This window comes from Sminthopsis crassicaudata, chromosome 2 (genome assembly GCF_048593235.1).
Source record: "Sminthopsis crassicaudata isolate SCR6 chromosome 2, ASM4859323v1, whole genome shotgun sequence".
NCBI classification, from domain to species: domain Eukaryota; kingdom Metazoa; phylum Chordata; class Mammalia; order Dasyuromorphia; family Dasyuridae; genus Sminthopsis; species Sminthopsis crassicaudata.
In genome coordinates, this window is record NC_133618.1 from 640,832,703 (window position 1) to 640,850,568 (window position 17,866).

Genomic DNA, 17,866 nt, shown 5'->3' on the forward strand with positions numbered 1-17,866 from the left:
CTTCATTTTGTAAATTAAGACTCAGATGCTCTAAATAAGACTCAATTTTTAATTTATAATTCATAAATCTTGGATATCCAAAGATTGGAGTGTACCTAATTTTTTAAATTACCTTTCTTTTTAAAGATACCATATATTTGTCAAATATTTCTTAAGCCCTTACTATATACAAATATCTGCCCTGGGATTGCAAAGATAAAACAATGTTTTCTCTGCCCTTGTGAAACTTATGGTCTAATAAATAACAGGGGAGATAAATGAAAGAAAACATTTATTATTAAGCACATGCCTAACACTGTGTTAAGCTCTGGGACTCCTATAACTGGGGAGTGAAATGAAGCGTGGCATGTGTGAACCATCTTCCCATCTTGAGTCCTTGCAGAATCTTCCTCTTCCCCTCTGGATTCCCTAACCTTTCATACCCATTGCCAGTTACCCCCAGCCAAACTGTAGCCTTGAATCATTCTCACCATTTCTCCCTTTTGATCCCATTTCCTCTACACATTATCCTCTTTAGGATCTCTAGTTTTTCATTTGTTCTTAATCTCTCTACTTATTTATTACTGTTGATTGCAGACATGTCCACTATACTTCTCACCTTGAAAAACTCCCTCAATCCTTCCATCCCTGCTAATGTCCTATTTCACTTCCCTTTGTAGCTAAACTACAAGTCTGCAATGGGGGCCTCCTTTCTCTCTTCTCATGACCTTGCAGTCTGACTTCAGACTTACAGTCTTATACTAGAAAGAATAGATTAAATCTGAGTATTGTTACTAATAATTTTAATAACACAACAAATTGTGAATATTTGGTATTCATAACAATTGTCATATTGACCTCTTTACTGTTGATTTATCTGATCTAATAATTATATAATAGATTTTTATTTTATTCTGTCAGGTTGTGTGTGTGTGTTTTTTTTCCCTAAGCAAAATATTGTTCCAGAAAAGATGAAGCTTTCTTCTCCCAAACAAAATTCAGGTTAAGAGCAGAAATGTTCTATCCCTGGAATCCTGACCTTTTGCCTTATTTTGCCCAGAACCTGACCTTCACCTCACTGTTAGCTACTATAGCCACTTGCTCTATTCCCATTTGAGACAATTGGGGTTAAGTGACTTGCCCAGGGTCACACAGACAGGAAGTTTAAGTGTCTGAGATCAGATTTGAACTCAGGTCCTCCTGACTCCAGGGCTGGTGCTCTATCCACTGCGTCACCTAGCTGCCCCATATAGTAGGTTCTTAATAAATATTTGTCAGCATAATTTTTTTTTTTAAATCAGAAACAAAAAAGACAGGTACAAGTTTGCAAATTGGGAGTTCTATAATTAGTACCTAGAGAAAGCTAAGACTTGTGGAAAATAAATGTTGGGAGAGGTAAGAGAGATTTTCTTTGATATTGAGAACAAGAAATAGACATGGATTATTTGCTAAAATCCATCCAAAGCAAGTATTAGTAACAGTTAAAAATCATCTCAAAATGGGAATCTAATAACACATTTTTTCCTTCATGCTTTCTGATTTTTTCTTCGGTATTTAAAAGATCAGTAACTTCAGTGGTATGCATACTTCTTCCATAAATTCAGATTAAAAACTTTCTCTACTTGATAGATAAGCATCATGAGTTTCTGAGGCTAGAAGATCCATTATCTTTCAGCTAACCTGCCATTAAGACTTGTACCTAAGCTCGTTCTTCAACACGCATTCACTCCATTGCCTGGCCCATCCTGAAACCTTGCCATCTCCTCGGTAGATGCTGCTTCTATTGCATTTGGGAAATTGGAGCCATTTTCATCCTGTGGGTGGGACTTTGATTAAGATTTGGTTTGGTTTGGTTTTAGTAATTTTCAAAGTCAGAGTTGGCAAGAAATCATAATTTATGCTGGATATGAGAGCTCTATGTAGTGTCATAAAAACCCAGAATTTTTTTGTAGTTTATTTTGACTCTTTATTTGTAGAAGTAAAATGGTATGAAGGGTCCTTTGGGGGAGGGTTTGTATTTTTGTTGGACCATAGAGGAGATTGCATTGAATGTGAAATAAATTTTTTTCTAATTTTTTAAAAAGATTGTATCACAAAGTATGTGTTTGAAAAATTCAAGAGTATTCATTGAGGGGTTCTTATGTGCTAAGCGCTGGAGACAGAATGTGAATCATGACAGCCTTGCCCCTGGAGCCAACCCCCCAAAGAAAGGTAGGTCTCAGGATGGGTGGAGAGAGGGTCATTCAGTAAGCTGCTCAAAAGTTTAAAAGATGCTTAGTTTGAGAAGTCATAAAGACAAACCCAGTGTCATCTTAGATATTCTCAGATACAGTATAATGGAGATTTTTGTCTTCATTGCTGCTGCCAGTCACAGATTGTCACTGGATTGGCCTTGGGTAATGAATCCGCAGCGTAACAGTCGGTCAGCCAGTGTTGTCATCTTCCTAATGAATGTCATCATCATGACATTCATCAATAATGAAAGTGCCCAGTAGTCCAGATACCAGGGCCATCACCTGGGTGTTTCCAGGCCAGTATCACCTCCACTTTGGAGTCTCAGAAAATAGGGCCTCTGCATTTACTGAAGGACTTCAACTTAGGTTAGCTGGTTCAGCAAAGTCTCTTTAGGAGTAATAATTAAACAGTATGGTAACCCATGCAAAATATCCCCACCCTAAAGAAAATTACATTGATATTAATATCCATTCACTAAGATTTCATGTGAAAAGCAAAATCAATGCTGTGTCCGTACCTTGATCTCTATTTCAGATACACAGAGCTGGAGTTGGTTTATTCTGTAGTTTGTATTCATAAGACAATATCTAGGGCCACATTGTATGTTTCATTGATCAATACTTCTGGTGCAGATGATTCAGGTTGAGGAGAACAGAATGAATACTGCCTGTGACAGGCTCTTGTCTTGTCTTGAGTCAGAGGTCACTACCTCTACAGATTTCTATTTTATGAATATAATTTGGGCAGCTTTTTAAGTAGAAAGGAGAAATGCCAATTGTTGGAAGACAAAGCTGGAACAGTCCAACAAGTGATATCAGAATTAAAGTGATTGCTGTGTGAGTAAAGAGATGTTAAGCTATGAAATCAACAAGCCTTGGAAAGGGACTTTATATGGCAGGTGAGGGAGAAGGAAGAGTGGAGGATGACTGAGGTTGTTAGCCCAGGTTATAGGAAGGATACTTGCTCGTGCTTGGACAGGCTTATTTTGAAAGAGGGATCTGGGAGTGGTGATCATGTAAATGACAGCTGAACAGTGAAGGTCAGTGAGAACAGCTCGTGATGTGCAGCCTTCACCTCATTTCCTCTGGCTTCTCCAGAATTCCTTTTATTCATAGGAGAGCCCTAGTGAAAGAAGGGGGTCTTTTTATTGGGTCATGCTTGGTTTATCATCACACAATGCACTAAGGGAAGTTCCTAGATGTATGTAGATATAGATATACATTATATTTACAAATACAGGGAGAAATATCTTCTTCTCAAATAGAAACATGGAAATTCTTCAAAAATAATTTGCATTATCTTTTTTTACCCTCAACTTAAATTCTGTGAAATTAGTAACAAAAGTGTTATAACTCCCTTCCCCCCCCCCTTTTTTTTTTTTTACTAAGCAACAGACTTTCTTAGTCATGTCCTACTGACACTATTTTGGATATTCTTGGCAAAGATACTGAAGTGATTTGCTGTTTCCTTCTCCAGCTCATTTTCCAGATGAGGAAACTGTAGCAAATAGGGTAAATAGACTGTCCCAGGGTCACAGATGAGTTTTCCTGACTCCAGGCCATTGCTATATGCATTTTGGCCAATTCATGTGCCTAAGGTTCCTAAACTATGCCTGAACCCAAGTTCTCTGACTGATTTGGGGTTTGCCTTCCACTGTAACATGCACCCACTGTTTGCTACCTCTTTCAATCATTATTTTGGTTTATAAATAAAGAACAACATGAATGTCCTTACATATTTGTAATACTAGTTTTGTTCCGATAATAGTATATTTTGTGACTTTGGATGTGGTTTAATCTTTATATATTTATAAGTTTATAACTTATATAATTATAAATTTATATATTTTTTTCTATTTTTTCCTATTATAGGAAAATTGAGTCACAACAAATAAAACGATACAATCTATTTTTGAGCTACTTGAATGAAAATCAGAACATATTTTTTAGATGGCAGTGTACAGAGTAGCCAGTGCAGAATTGCACTCCTTTGCCGGATATATACTGTTACTGAACCAAAAACTACATCTTTAAAAAAGATGGGCAGGGAGGAGAAGGGGAGAAGTAGGTTGGAAATTAGGACCTTGACCAAGGAAATTGCTTCAATCCTGCCCTAGTTTGATCTGTAAATATAAAAAATTGCTCTCTGCATCCTTGGCCCATGCACTTGAATTATCCTCTTCAGTTCAGTGGTTGTAGTTGCACACCTTTGGCAGCTTGGTGGCACAGTGGAGGAAGAGCTCCCCCTGCTGTGTTCAAATCCAGCCCTAGCTACTTACTTGCTGTGTGACCCTGGGCAAGTTACCCAGCCACTATTCACCTCAGTTTCCTCCTCTGGAAAATGGAGATCATAACACAACCTCCCTCCAAGCATTTTTGTGCCCGGCCCTGAGAGCCTGTGTAAATGGTAGCTATCATCATCATCACCAGAGATGAACAAGTGCTCACATCTACTACTGATCTCACCAGTATAATTTTCTGAAAATGGTTACATTGCTATGTTTTTCTGCTGTAGGTCTTATAATGCTATAATTTCTATAATTCCATAATTTTACTAATTATTATTATTTTTGGGGGGGGAAGAGAAAATTGCACATCTTAGTGTAGATATTTTATATGTCATAGTTATTTCTCCAGGGATTTGTCTGTTTTGAGATACATCTGGGCAGGCCAGTAATATTTAAAAAGTTAAAATCCTGCTTATGATCCTAAAATGCATATCAGTCATATAATATACAACTAATGTGGTCATCCCTTTCTCTAATAGCCTTCTGCTTAAAGAAGTGCAGTAAAAGTGACATTCAGAGGGTCTATTTTTAATTTATTCCTGATGGCAGCATCTAAATAATTTTATGTACTTGAAAATGAATTTGAAAAATAAGTTTTAGGTTTGCCATGAATCCATTTTCAGGAATGGTTCCTAGCATAAAAGTCCCTAAAGTAGGAGATTGAGTTTCCCTTATGAATGAAAATTTGCTTTTATTTGTGCTCTAAGAAAAATATAGTTACAGAAGCTCTACTGTTAGCACAAATTAATTAATGATAGTAGAATATGGCTGATGAATTTACTTTTCTACATGACAAGAGCAAACATTTTCTATATCCTGGGAATTCTTATAAATGAATTTTTATTAGTTGTCTTCTTTACAAGTTTTATTGATTAAAAAAAAAAAAAAAAAAAAAAAAAAACAACCTAAAGAAACTAATGACCTTCAAGGAGATTATAATGAAGTCACAAAATTTTAAAAGGTGAAATGACTTCAAAAGAGCTAATTATAGAATTAAGCAAATATTTGGACAGCAGGCAAGCTTTTATTAAATCCTGACGTTGTACTAAGGTAGGTTCTGGGGCTGGACTAAAACAATCCCCCTGAAAGAGTGCATTCCAGGCTAACAGAAAGGCCTCCTGCACCAGAATTCTTGTTCTCTTGTGAGACACTAGGAGTAGACATGAAAATCTTGAGTTATGTGTGTGCTGTGGAGAATAAGGGCTTACTCAATAGAATGAGGTTTATCCGGGAGCTTTCTTGCAAGTTGTGGCAGTGACTTCCAAGCAGGGCTTTCATGGAAGTTGAGGGACATAGATTTGAGGACAAGAGCTGAAATGCAAGCCCTTTAAGAACCAAGTGGTTTTTTTATCGAAGGAAAAGAAACACTTTGGGATAGGATAGTTTTGAGTTTGTGTGCTATGGGACAGTTTAAAAAAAAAAAAAGGAAGTAGGACCTGGAATAGATCCTGGAGACCAGGAAGGTCTGGCTCCACGTTTCCCTCCTTTGTAACTCAGGCAGCTATGTGCCTCAGGCTCTTCCAGCTCTAGAAAGGCCTGCTGGATAACCAGTAATTGGCTTCTTTTTAGGCAGAGGACATTTCCCCAAAGTCATTTGGTTTGAAAAAGTGCTATTACCCTCATGATATAAAAGAAAAAAAATTTAAAAAAGAAAAAAATAATTTGCAAAAATTTTTATAGGAGAAATTGAAGATAAGTGAAACATCTTGGAAGCTGTTTAATTAATCCAACAGAACTTTAGGTGATGCCTAAATGGACAGGCTCACCTGTCCAAATGGAAAAGAATAGCCTGCCACTGTGCATGGAGGGCGGGGCCTGGTGATGGGAGGAACCGAACTCAAGTCCGCCCTCTGACGCTTACTGGGTGTGTGATCCTGGGGAAGTCACTTAACCTGGTTTGCCTTATTCCCAAGCTGTCCAGTGTAAAATTGCCAAGAAAACTCCCTGGACCGTATTGGCTTGCTGTGGTTTACAGGATCGAGATTGGATTAAAATATGTAAGTAGCATCTGTGCTATTAGCCTGAAATTTTTCTTGTTTAGTTTTACTTAGGTTCAGGTACACGGTTTTTTGTATGTTTAATGTTAGAAAAGAAGTTCTGAAGTAAGACTTCCAAGATTTTGACTGCTTCCATTACAGATTCGATTTCACATTAGTGATTGTCTTTTTTTTTTCTGTCAGTATTTTTTTAGCATCGGTAAAAAATTATAGCAACACTACACTTTTTTAAAGTTGTACGTTCATTGGGTACGTGTTTAGGTTTGCCATTAAAACCACAATAACCCTGAGTTGGGCTTATTAACTAAAGCTTCTACTATCACTCAAATTACCAATGAGTGACCCAAGTTATGGTTCTTGGGAACCTCAGAAAATTAAGAAGAGGTCCCTATGTTTAACCTTCTGGAGGGAAGATTGGTAAGTTTTAGTGGAATAGAGAGGTTTTCAAAGAGTTTGGGATCAAGAAAAAGTGATGTGGAAGCCTCTTAGGAAGACCACTTTCTCAAGGGATTTAGCCAAGAGAAGAGAGAATAAAGGTCAGGCTGAGAGAAGCTACTTTTAAGGATGGGGGCGGGGAGGAGGGTAATGAAGGATTTGGAACGTGAGCTTGGAGGTATCAGGGCAGGAACTGGTGGATCAAGAAAGTTTGATTATTGGACAGGTGCAGGGAGAATGGGACAATCTTCTTTAAACCCACCCCCTGGGTAGGATCAAAGAAATTTTGCTTTTTCCAAAACAGAGCTTCCTTCCCTGTTAGAAAGAGTGACTTTATAGATAGTGGGAGAATATATTTAAATGATGGAGGGGGCTTGGAGTAGGAAAAGAGTGAGAGCCCTCCCCTAGAAATGCTCCTGATTATTTCAGTGAACCAGAGTAGGGGGGTGGGGGTGGGAGGTGGCGACCTGAGAAGTTTAAAAGGGGGAATGAAAAGGCTTTTGAATGCCAAGTTTTAAACATAGCAGAATTTCCAAGTTGGGGGGTGGAGAGGAACTTGAGTTAATAGGATTTAATTTATCTCCTAGTATTAGGGGAAGACACTTACAGAGGAGTGGCACAGCTATCAGAACTTAAAAGAATCCTGGGGCTCCTTCTCTAAGGATAATCTCTTGGCAGTTTGGTAGCTGTGAAGGGGGGGAATGGGGAGGTAGCAGCAGTGGCATACAATACATCCAGATGTGCCTAAACTAGTCTTTCTTGGCTACTTTTTCTTCCTTTAATACTTATTAATCACAGTAGTTATCCTATAGAGTGATTTCTTGTTTTAGGGTTTGCTGAGCCTTTTTAGTAATTCTATCAGGCATTTTACATGGGGCTGAGGTCCTGAGATTTTGAGTACTTGAATCATATTCACACTGTTGAATAAGCATCTGAGTTGGAATTAAAACCTAATCCTGATCTCCTTCTAGTCTGATACATTATTTTGCTTCATCCATTTTGAAACTGTTGCCATCACTGATACTCTAGGAAGTTTTTTGATTCTTCTGTCCTGCCACTTAAGACCTTACTATGTCTTTACAGTCCAAGCCCTCTTTTATCCTGGTGTACCCCAGCATAGCTCTTTAACCCTAGCTATGTCAAGACCCTTCCACCTTTTCATTTTTTGCTAAAAGAACCATAAGCAAATCAGTGTTGTCATTAACTAAAAGGAAGAGTTTGCTGACTGACTTATTGGTCCACTGGCTACTAATCTTCCAAGTGGATCGATACTGGTACACAGCAGGTGCTTATTAATAAATGTGTGCTGACTAAATTTTTAATAAGAATTATTTGTCATATAATAGCTGAGCTAGGTGACTGCTGAGCTTCCCACTCTCAGATTCTTGAATTCTTTAAGATAGAGTTAGGACAGAGTCAGGGCGACTCTTGAGCCCCCCAGGAGATAAAGACAGAAGGCAAATATTAGGGAAGATGTCAGACGCTGGTCCCAGCTTCCTCTTTGGAGACAGTTGGAAGAGGAGAAAGGGCCTCAGTACTCAATCTAAAGAAGAAAGCTTGAGAACGGAATGGAGAGAGCTGCTCCAGTTCCAATTCAGCTTCACATACTAACTGTGCAACTAAACATTCAACCCCCTTTGCCTAAAAAGCCCCTCGTGGATCACTGTTTTGTGGAAGAGGGAGCTTGTGTATCAGTGAAACTGTATATGAGCTGAGATGAGACAGGTCATGAGGGAGCACGCTGACAACAAAAGGAATGACCCAATGGAGAAGGGAATGGCAAATCACTCCAGTATCTTTGCTAAGGAAATCCCATAGGAAAAAATAACAGCAGCTCCATGTAGAATTGCTGCAGGGTTTTCCCAACAGATGTAAGGAGGGAAAGCTGACTGTCTTCCTTAACCAAATTAAGATCAGCTCCCTTCTAGCATTGTTTACACTTACAGTGTACTCCATTCATCTGGAAGGATTCATTATTTGACATTATTGTCAACTAAGGAACGAATCTGTCTGCCAAGACTGTTTTACCAGGATGAATGGGGTGATGAAGGAGACCAAAGGTAGAAGAGCAGCCCTGAAAGGACTCTGCAAGTCCTCACACCCCAAGTGCTAGTGCTCGTCTTACTGTTTGCTCTGTACAACCCAAACAGCCTGCTAGATAGAAACAGAGTGGATGATGATCCTTAATCAGAAAGCAGGTGTCCTTGGAGCTGGGAACCAGGAGGGCCTTCCTGCAGAGAGCAGGATTGGAACTGAATCTGGAAGAAATCCAAGGACACTAGAGAGAGAGGAAAGAAGGACCACGGCAAGCCAACAGATTTATTCAGTTCTTACTATGTGCCGAGCACCCTGATAAACACTGGCCAAAGCTTTATAGCGTGAAGGGCAGAGGAGTGGCCTGTGTGAGGAACTCAAAGGTGGCCAGGTTTAGCTGATTTAAAAGCATAAGAAAATGGAGACGATAGTAAGAAGGGGTCAGATTATCGGGATTTGATATTTATTCCTGGACATAACATAAGAGCTAATGAAGCTCATTGAACAGGGGTGACATTCAAACATAATACTTTAGAAAAAAATCACTGTGGCAGCTGAATGGAAAGTAGAGTGAGAGTGACACAGGAAAATCATTGAGAAGATTGTTGGAATATAGTTTAGTTTCAAAGTTATGAAGGTCTGAACTAGAAAGGGCAAGGTATTTGTGAAATGTCATGAACGTCAAAAGATTTGGCAGTAGTTTGGAGACAAGAGTAGGTGTCAATGGGAAGTCCAGGATGGCGTTGCCATTTGTGCAACAGCATGGATGGTGGTGCCTTGGACAGTAATGAGGAAGTTTGGGAGAGAGGTAGGGGGAAAATACTTGACTCCATAGTAGTTCAGCTCTGAATCTAGGGCTGAATGTGTCCATTTGAGAGTCATGTGAATATGGGATGGCACTGATAAGAAAGAAGGAATCTAGCTGTGTGACCCTGGTCAAATCAGTTAACCCCAATTGCCTCGGCGAAAAAGAAAAAAGAAAAAGAAGGGAGTCCTGTATAGACTCTGAAAGGACACTCATTGTAATTAGCTTTCTTAGGACAGGTAGCAGTCATTTAATTAATGAAGAGAAATCCAGTTTCATTGAGATTGATTATTGGCCTGACTTAGATTTAAAAAAAAAAAAAAAAAAGAAAGAAAGAAAAGGGATTTCACCATCATGTTCTGGCCCTCATTCACAGTGTCCCAGTTCTCTCTCTCTCACACACACACACACTCTCACACACACACACACACACACACACACACACACACTCACACATTATTTTATAGTTGAACAAGCTGAGGAACACAGAGGTTAAATGGCTTGCCCATTATGACACAGCTTTGTAATAAGGTGGCTGAGTCTGGATTGAAACTTTGGTCCTTTTGACCTGGGATATCATCGCTTCTCTATGTGATACTCAGAAACTGCATTGTCAGTTTAAAAACTCCACAAAAAAACATAAGACAACTGAAATTCCTGAAGCTGATTATTCATCATTCCCTCTGCCTATCGCCCTAATCCACATTTCATGGGGTGCAATCAGGGCAAGCATCCAGATCCCTGCCCAACTCAACTGTCCCACAACAATGACTCAGTTTGTAACTGTCTCCCTTCTCCACTTCCTCTTCCCCTTCCTCGTCTCATCCCTCCCTTAGCTTCCTTCACTGCCACCACAAAAGGGGACAGACCCTGATTCTGCCCAGCCATGAAGGGAAAGGGAGAACAACTAGAGTAGACAGACATGAAGCATCTCAGAGATGACTTAAAGGAAAAGGAACTAGAAATCTTATGAGGGTCAAAACTTGCTGCATTTATTCTGTATAGAGGGAGGCAGCCAGTTCCCTTTTCCCAGCCTTCAACAAGAGCAGGCTGAGGGTGCCCAGCCAGGAAGTGTGGGAAGTATTGCTGCAGCTTGAAATTAAGAAAAGGAGTGGAGTAAAGAGGAAAGGTTAGGAACAAGCTTCTGAAAAGCAAAAAGTCTTTAAGAGCTAAGGTTGTGCAGGGACAATTGTCTAATTTTAAAAAGGGGAGAAGTAAGGAAATAATACAAAAAGAAGTCATATAATATAGGGATGATACAAAACCCAAGTAGAAATTATAGCTTTGAAAATGTCTCTTAAATTATAAAGCAAAACAGGAAACTTAAAAAAAAAAAAAAGAAATCTTAAAAAGATTCTTAAATGTAAAATAAAGTTTTTAAAGAGATTTCAGTATATTTTTTGTCAATTGACAAAACCACAGAATACATATGGAACTTAGAACATACAATGGAGAATCTCTCTGAAAAAGTCAGAAGCTCTAAAACAATGTGGTAAATATTTAGAACAGAAAAATTAAAAAGTAGAAGAAAAATTGCCTAGAAGAAAAATAAAATGCATCATTTTTTTCACATTAAATGATGTAGTTTTGTTTACAAAAAAATCTGCCTTCTCTCCCTTTTCCTTTCCTTTCTCTTTCCTTTCTTTCCCTTCCCACAATTGAAAAACAGAGAAAAATCTTTGTCTTACTGGAAGAATTCTAGTTTGTGACTCTTCTCTTTGAGCCCTTATACCCTATCATTGAAGTACTATGAATTCTAGCAGGGCGTACTTGAGGAGCAGGGCCCACAACCATTAGAAAGAAAAGATATTGATGAAATAGAGGGAGTTCGGTAACATGGTAGGTAGAGCTCTAGGCCTAGAGTAAGGAAGAGCTGAATTCAAATCCTATTTCAGACACTTAATTGTGTGCCCCTGTTACTTGTTTGCCTCAGTTTACTTATCTGGAAAATGAGCTGGTAAAGGAAATAGCAAACCACTTTTAGTATCTTTGCCAAGAAAACCCCGAGAAAAGGTCACAGTCAGGTATGAGTGAAAAATGAGTAAAAAATAACATAAAAATTGATGGAATCTGAGTCAGAGAGACTCTTAAGATCTCGGGAGAGCCCTTCCTTGATTGTTCAGCTGATTTTCCCTTGAATGTGAGCTCTGAATGATCAGGGTTCATAACTTAGCAATGCTTAATATTTCTGTAACTTCAACAACTGACTTGATTCTTCCAGATCTTAATTTCTTTTCCTGCAAAAAAGGGTGGGTTTAGTACAGAATCTCTTTAGTTCTAAAGTCTGCTATCTATGAAAATCCTGAGTTAACCGAATCTTTTCTAAGCCAAAGCAAACTCTTTAATTTGACAAATTAGAGGCAGCATGCAGTGGTGGGTACAATTTTTAGGTAAAGTCAGGAAAGACCTAAAAAGTTCAGTTTTGTCTCAGAACTTACAAATGATTTGAAACTAGACCATTCACTTAACTGCTGTGGGTTAGTTTTCTCACCTATAAAATAGACAAAATCATCTATTTCCCAGCATTGTTATTCCATATGGCTTTTGGTAATCTTTGCTGCCATAAAAACATATATGGTTTATACTGAACTTTGGAGTTTTGATTTAAAAAAAAAAAAAAAAAAGTTGTAAGGCCAAATTTTGTTTTATCTTTCTGAAATAAACCTACCTCTGTACTGTCATCAGGAGCTAGGTAAGACCAGTTTAAACTTGGGCTCCCTACATCCTCTCTGAGAAACTTGGGGACAGAGCTCTGGCACTCTTAGATCTGGAGTAGCTCTACCCTGGCCATTTAAGTCTGACAGGACAACCTCTGTCACTTGGTTGACAACATGCAGGTAGTGATAGGATGGTTAAATATTTGCATATGTGACAAACTGTACACATACAAACTCTGGCCTTTGGTTGTTTAGTTTTGAAGTGTAAAACTGCTGATTTTAAAGGACTGCACTATGTACAAATGGCCACGTCTTAAAATGGACAGCTTTCCAGCATTATATCATAACCTATTCAAAAGTCCAAATAGGAATAACTGATCATTGTAAAAAGCATTTCATAAGGAAGACTCTACCTGGGAAACATTTGGGCCTTAGAGATAAGGGATCTGCTCTGTCAGATACAACTACAGTCCTTGAGACACTCAGATAAAAAATTTTGTGCTCCAAACTGAAGGAGGGATGTTCCCTATCCAGAAGCACAGTCCCAAATGATATAAGGACAGTAGATAAACAATTCCTATCTTTCATTAATAATAATAATCATTTTTTTTCTTTTTCATTAACATTGAACTCTTGACACTTTAACTTGTGTCAAGTTAACACATTTTAAACAGTAAAATCATCAACATAAAACACAAAAAATGTGGCACTAAATAGACTTTGAAAAAGATACTTATTTACAATTTGAGAATAAATAAAGTCAGAGCATTTCCTTGTTCAGCTCAACTGGGAACATGTGCATGGAATGAGCCACATTTTTTGCTGCTCTGTATATGACTGCAAAAGTCTGCAAATACTGATTTGAGGATCACAAGCCCATTTTTACTAAGTAGGTAAATTCACAGCTACAGAATCTGTAGATAATGAGGATCAGTTGTATAATACTTTATTTGTAGAAAGAGTAAATCTTTAAGTAGTTAAAAGATTTAAAAAACACACACACACACACACACACACACACACGATCTAAATTCTCCGCCTCCCTCCCTCCTCCTCCCCCCCCCCCCCAGTATTCTCTTCTTTCTAGGTTTTTGCCACATCCCTCTCTTCTGGCTTGCTCTCTTCCCCCACCCCGGCCTCCCTCCCCCCGCATACTCTTCCTCCCCTTTTTTGTCCTGCCTGCCTTGGGTGACCCTGCATGCTCTGAGTTCCCTTTCCTTCTTCCTCTGCCCTCTTTCATTGGCTCAGCCAACCCAAACTTCTCTGCTGACCTACTGAGAGAAGTCTTGGGACATCTAGAACTGGACATAATCTCCCTGGGCCCCCACCAACCCCTCCCTCTGGCTAGAGTTCCTGTCGTCCCCCCAAAGTCAGCCTGGGCTTTCTCTGGGTATCACTATCCACTCCCTGCTGTGCCCCATGGCCGTGGCATTGCCAAGTCCCGTCAGTTGTCCCTTGGCATTTGTTCTCCCACATATCTCCTTCTCCTGACACTGTCACCATCTTGGAACAGGCCCTGGTCTCCTCCTATCTGGCATGTGGCCACCCCCCCCCACTCTAATCCATCTTCTGACCAGCTGTCAAATAGATCAACTCCAGGGGCTCCCTCCCCAGGGTCAGATGTCCCCTGCGTCACTCCCCCTACCTTTTATTCACACCTCAACCTCTGGTTCAGGGACCTCACTTTCTTTGTTGCCCCTCTGTCAGTTCATCTCTGCTTTCTGGCTTCCTTCAAATTCTACCCTTTGTGAATAGTTGATTCCAATCCTTTTCCATTCCAGTATTTTCTTTCTGTTGATTATTGCTTACTTATCCTTTATATAACATTTTTGTCCATAATTGTCTACTCCCCCAGTAGAAGGTGAGTTTATTGAAATCAGAGACTAGTTTTTGCCTCTCTTTGTATTCCCTGCATTTAACAGTGCCTGGCACACAGTAGGTACTTATTAATTAACTAACATCACAAGGACATAACTGCAAAGGCAAATAAAGTTTTGCTACAGATATTTGCCAGATAGAAATGAGCAAAAGCAATTTTTAAAAGCTGCTTTTAAGTTTCTTAGAGTCTAACCAATGTGATAGTTAAGAAAAAGCAGAAGTAATCATTTTAAAGTACTTTGTAATTTTAATTTACAAGGGTCCTGAAGCCAGTTATGAATGGACACAAAACACTTGTAAGATTTCGTTCATTTTAGATTAGCTTTGAGTTTCTTGTTTAGTTTTAAAAGTCATAATGCAATTCTGTAAAATGATTTTGGGGACATCTTGTAATTTGTGTTCAGTGTTGTACTTACTGTGTGCTAGGCCTTATGCTCAGAACTGTTCTCAATGAAAGATTCGTGAATCATAAGAAATTACAAAATACAGAAACCTCCAGAATTGTTTTATTTTACTTTTTTTTTTTTTTTTTAACATTATATATAGTACTTTCCAGCAAAGGTGGTAAAAGTCAAATGAGAAAGATTACATTTTTCTTCTTGATACTTTCAGATAAAAATGTAGTTTCTGGTGTCCCAACTAGTTACATAAAAGGGTCTGTCTTCTGTTCTTATAGAAGAAATTTGAGAGTAACTGGATGATTTTTGCAGTAATTCACATAATTTGGGTTGAGCCTAAACTAGTGTTAAATATGAATTATAAAGAACGAAATGCTTATGAGAGTGAGGCTGTGTCACATGAGACAGAAGGATCAGATTTGGCCACTGAATTGACATTTTGGCTGGTTGAAAATGAAAGCAAACAAATATGCCAACTGTGTCTGGACAACTAGGAGACTGGGAGGATCTAGTTGCCTTCAGTAGTTGTTGGAGAGGATTTGGGGGGGGAGTGAGTTCAGTTTTGGCCATGCTTAGTTTGAGATGCCAGTTGTATGTATACCTGGTTAGATTTCCTAATTGGAAATGTGAAATCTTAACTTGGGAGAGAGAATAGAACCTCTCCATTTCTTGTTATTAGTCCCACGGACTTTTTTGCAGATTTGCGGGTGTCAAAAAGCTAAGATGAAAACCACTGAAAGATCATATTCAAGAAGTTCCCAGTAAACTAAAACATATGATCTAAATCTATGAGGTAAAAAAGAAAAGGTTATAAAATACTTTACTTGAGTTCAGATTAATCAACTTTAGAAGTACAAACTCAGCTGCTTGAGAAACAACTGCTGCTGCACTTGATGGCGCGCTCTAGTCAGGAGGACTGGACTTAAAAACCAGCCTCAGACTTACAAACTCTGGCTTTGGGCAAGTCATTTATTTGTTTCCTTTGGCTTCCTTTACTGTCAAATGGAGATAACAGTAGCACCTACCTCCCAGAGTTGTCAGAATCTAATGAGATATTTTCAAAGTATGTGCCTGACACATAATTAATACTTTGTACCTACTAGCTATTATTAAATGCAACAGTTTAACTATACGTCACTTCCATTATAAAATATAGGGATCATGTGAACAAGAAGATATAGGAGACATCTTCTGTGATCTCAGTGATTTCTCGACTTCTGCAAAATAGAAATTATGTACTAGAAATAAAGTAACTTAGCTCTTTCATTGGCCAGGAAACTTGGAACCTAAAAGATTTTCTTTAAAATAACACAAAATCATGCATGGATGGCCAACCTGAGCTCAGTCACACAGAACCCCTCACCTTCTGTTTACCTCACTGCTCAAAGGACTCAGCACACAGGCTTGTACCAACACCATCCCAGGGACTGTGGAGATCCTGGGTCCAGACTAGAATTTAAAGTGGGCACCACATGTAGCCAGCACACAGTATTGTGTGGGATTGAAGTGGACTCTTAACCCCAGCTTCCCCCCTCCCCATGCTCAGAAGCCTATCCTTCTGGAATCGGCCTTGGAGCAATAGCAGGGGAGTTCATGGGACAAGCCTGCCCAGGTCTGTGCAGGGCCCCCCAAAGCATCAGGGAAAAAGCACAGCCTCCAGATGGAAATGGGTTTGTCTCCCCACAAGTTAGCTAATACTGTCAGTCAGGAGTGGCTTGTAAAAAGATCATGGCAAAATGTGGTTGCCTGGAGAAGTTTTTCACTATTGTACACCCATTTCCTGATGACTTTCCTATTCCCCAGTGGAGTGAAGTTGTACGGTTCACTCTTATGCTTCTTTTTAGCCTAATGTTTTCACCAGGGATGAAAACTGCATCAAGGGCCATTATTACGCTAACAGGTGATTATTTCATTTGAAAAGGCTACATGCCAAGACTAAAGTGGGAGGGAAATTGGTGAACAACTTTTGGTATCAGAGATGATTGTAAACTCATTGCAACTTCTTTAGCTCAGCAGAGACTCATGGGGGCAAACTGGCAATTGATGAAGCAAGACAGATTTTAAGGCATATTTAGAAAAAAATAAAAGTAGAGAGATCTATGGATTGGTGGTATGCTACATAATCAGGGCAGTCACATGCAGGACTTGGCATATTTTGGAAATTAGACCGAATGGCAAAGGGGAATCTACTAGGCAAGCTCTACATGTCAGCCACAAAAACTGCCTAGAAGAGAGAACCCAGAAAGGGTGCTTTGGGAGTTTGATAAATTTCTGTGTAAGGAATAGAGAGATTACTTTATTATAGGAGGTCATGAATTAGAGAATGAAGGTCTAGAAAGAAAGATGGATAATGAAGAGAGTAATGAAAATCCTTTCTGGAAAAGGGCGCCAAAAAAAAAAAAAAAAAAAAGTTTTAAAAACAAATGAACAGAAGTAGTGGGTGGGGGCAGTAGGAGGAATTTACTTGTATAATTGAGAAAGGGAAAGGGGCAAGATTTGTTGTTCTTTTGTTGTCCTTTATTCTCAAAAAGGACCAATAGCATCAGGAAGGTGATGTCTGGACTTGGGGAGGGCTGTGCAAAGTCACCAACCTTATTACTCTTTCCCTCAGAGCCATTTAGATCCAGAGCCAATGGCAAGATACAGAGTGACAATTACATAATAAGATAAAAGCAGGAGATAAAAGGGGAACACACAATAAACTAATTTTAATAATAATAAAACCTTTAAGAAAAAGGAGTCACAAGAGAGAGGTTGGGGGGAATGTGGCTGGTGAAGCAGAAAGGGGGAAAGACTCATCCCTTCAAATAAAAATCCAGTACTGGAGACAAACTGAGGAAAATATGAATCTCTCATAATGGTAAATATGAATGAATCAAGCAAGCCAATAAACCCAGAAAAGTGACATGAGTAGATAAAACACCTTGAAATCTATTGCTCAAAAGAAACATTTTAAAAACACAAAAGTGATGCATCAAATGAACCCCAAAAAGCTGGACTTGTAGTCATTCTATGTAAGGAATAAAAATGGAAATAAGCCATAGATAGCAAAGAAATTGATAATCATTTAAACACCAAATAATTCAAAAATCCAAATTCACAAAGGAAACATTAATTGAGCTACAAATAGATGGGAACATAATAGTGGCAGGAGTCTTTAA

The 17,866-nt window shown here is 38.8% G+C and overlaps 1 protein-coding gene across 9 annotated transcripts in view; it reads left to right on the plus strand.

Moving 5' to 3' along the window:
• The window catches only part of JMJD1C (jumonji domain containing 1C), a 175,019-nt gene that overhangs the window by 87,014 nt on the left and 70,139 nt on the right, over nt 1–17,866 (plus strand). The window lies entirely within an intron of this gene.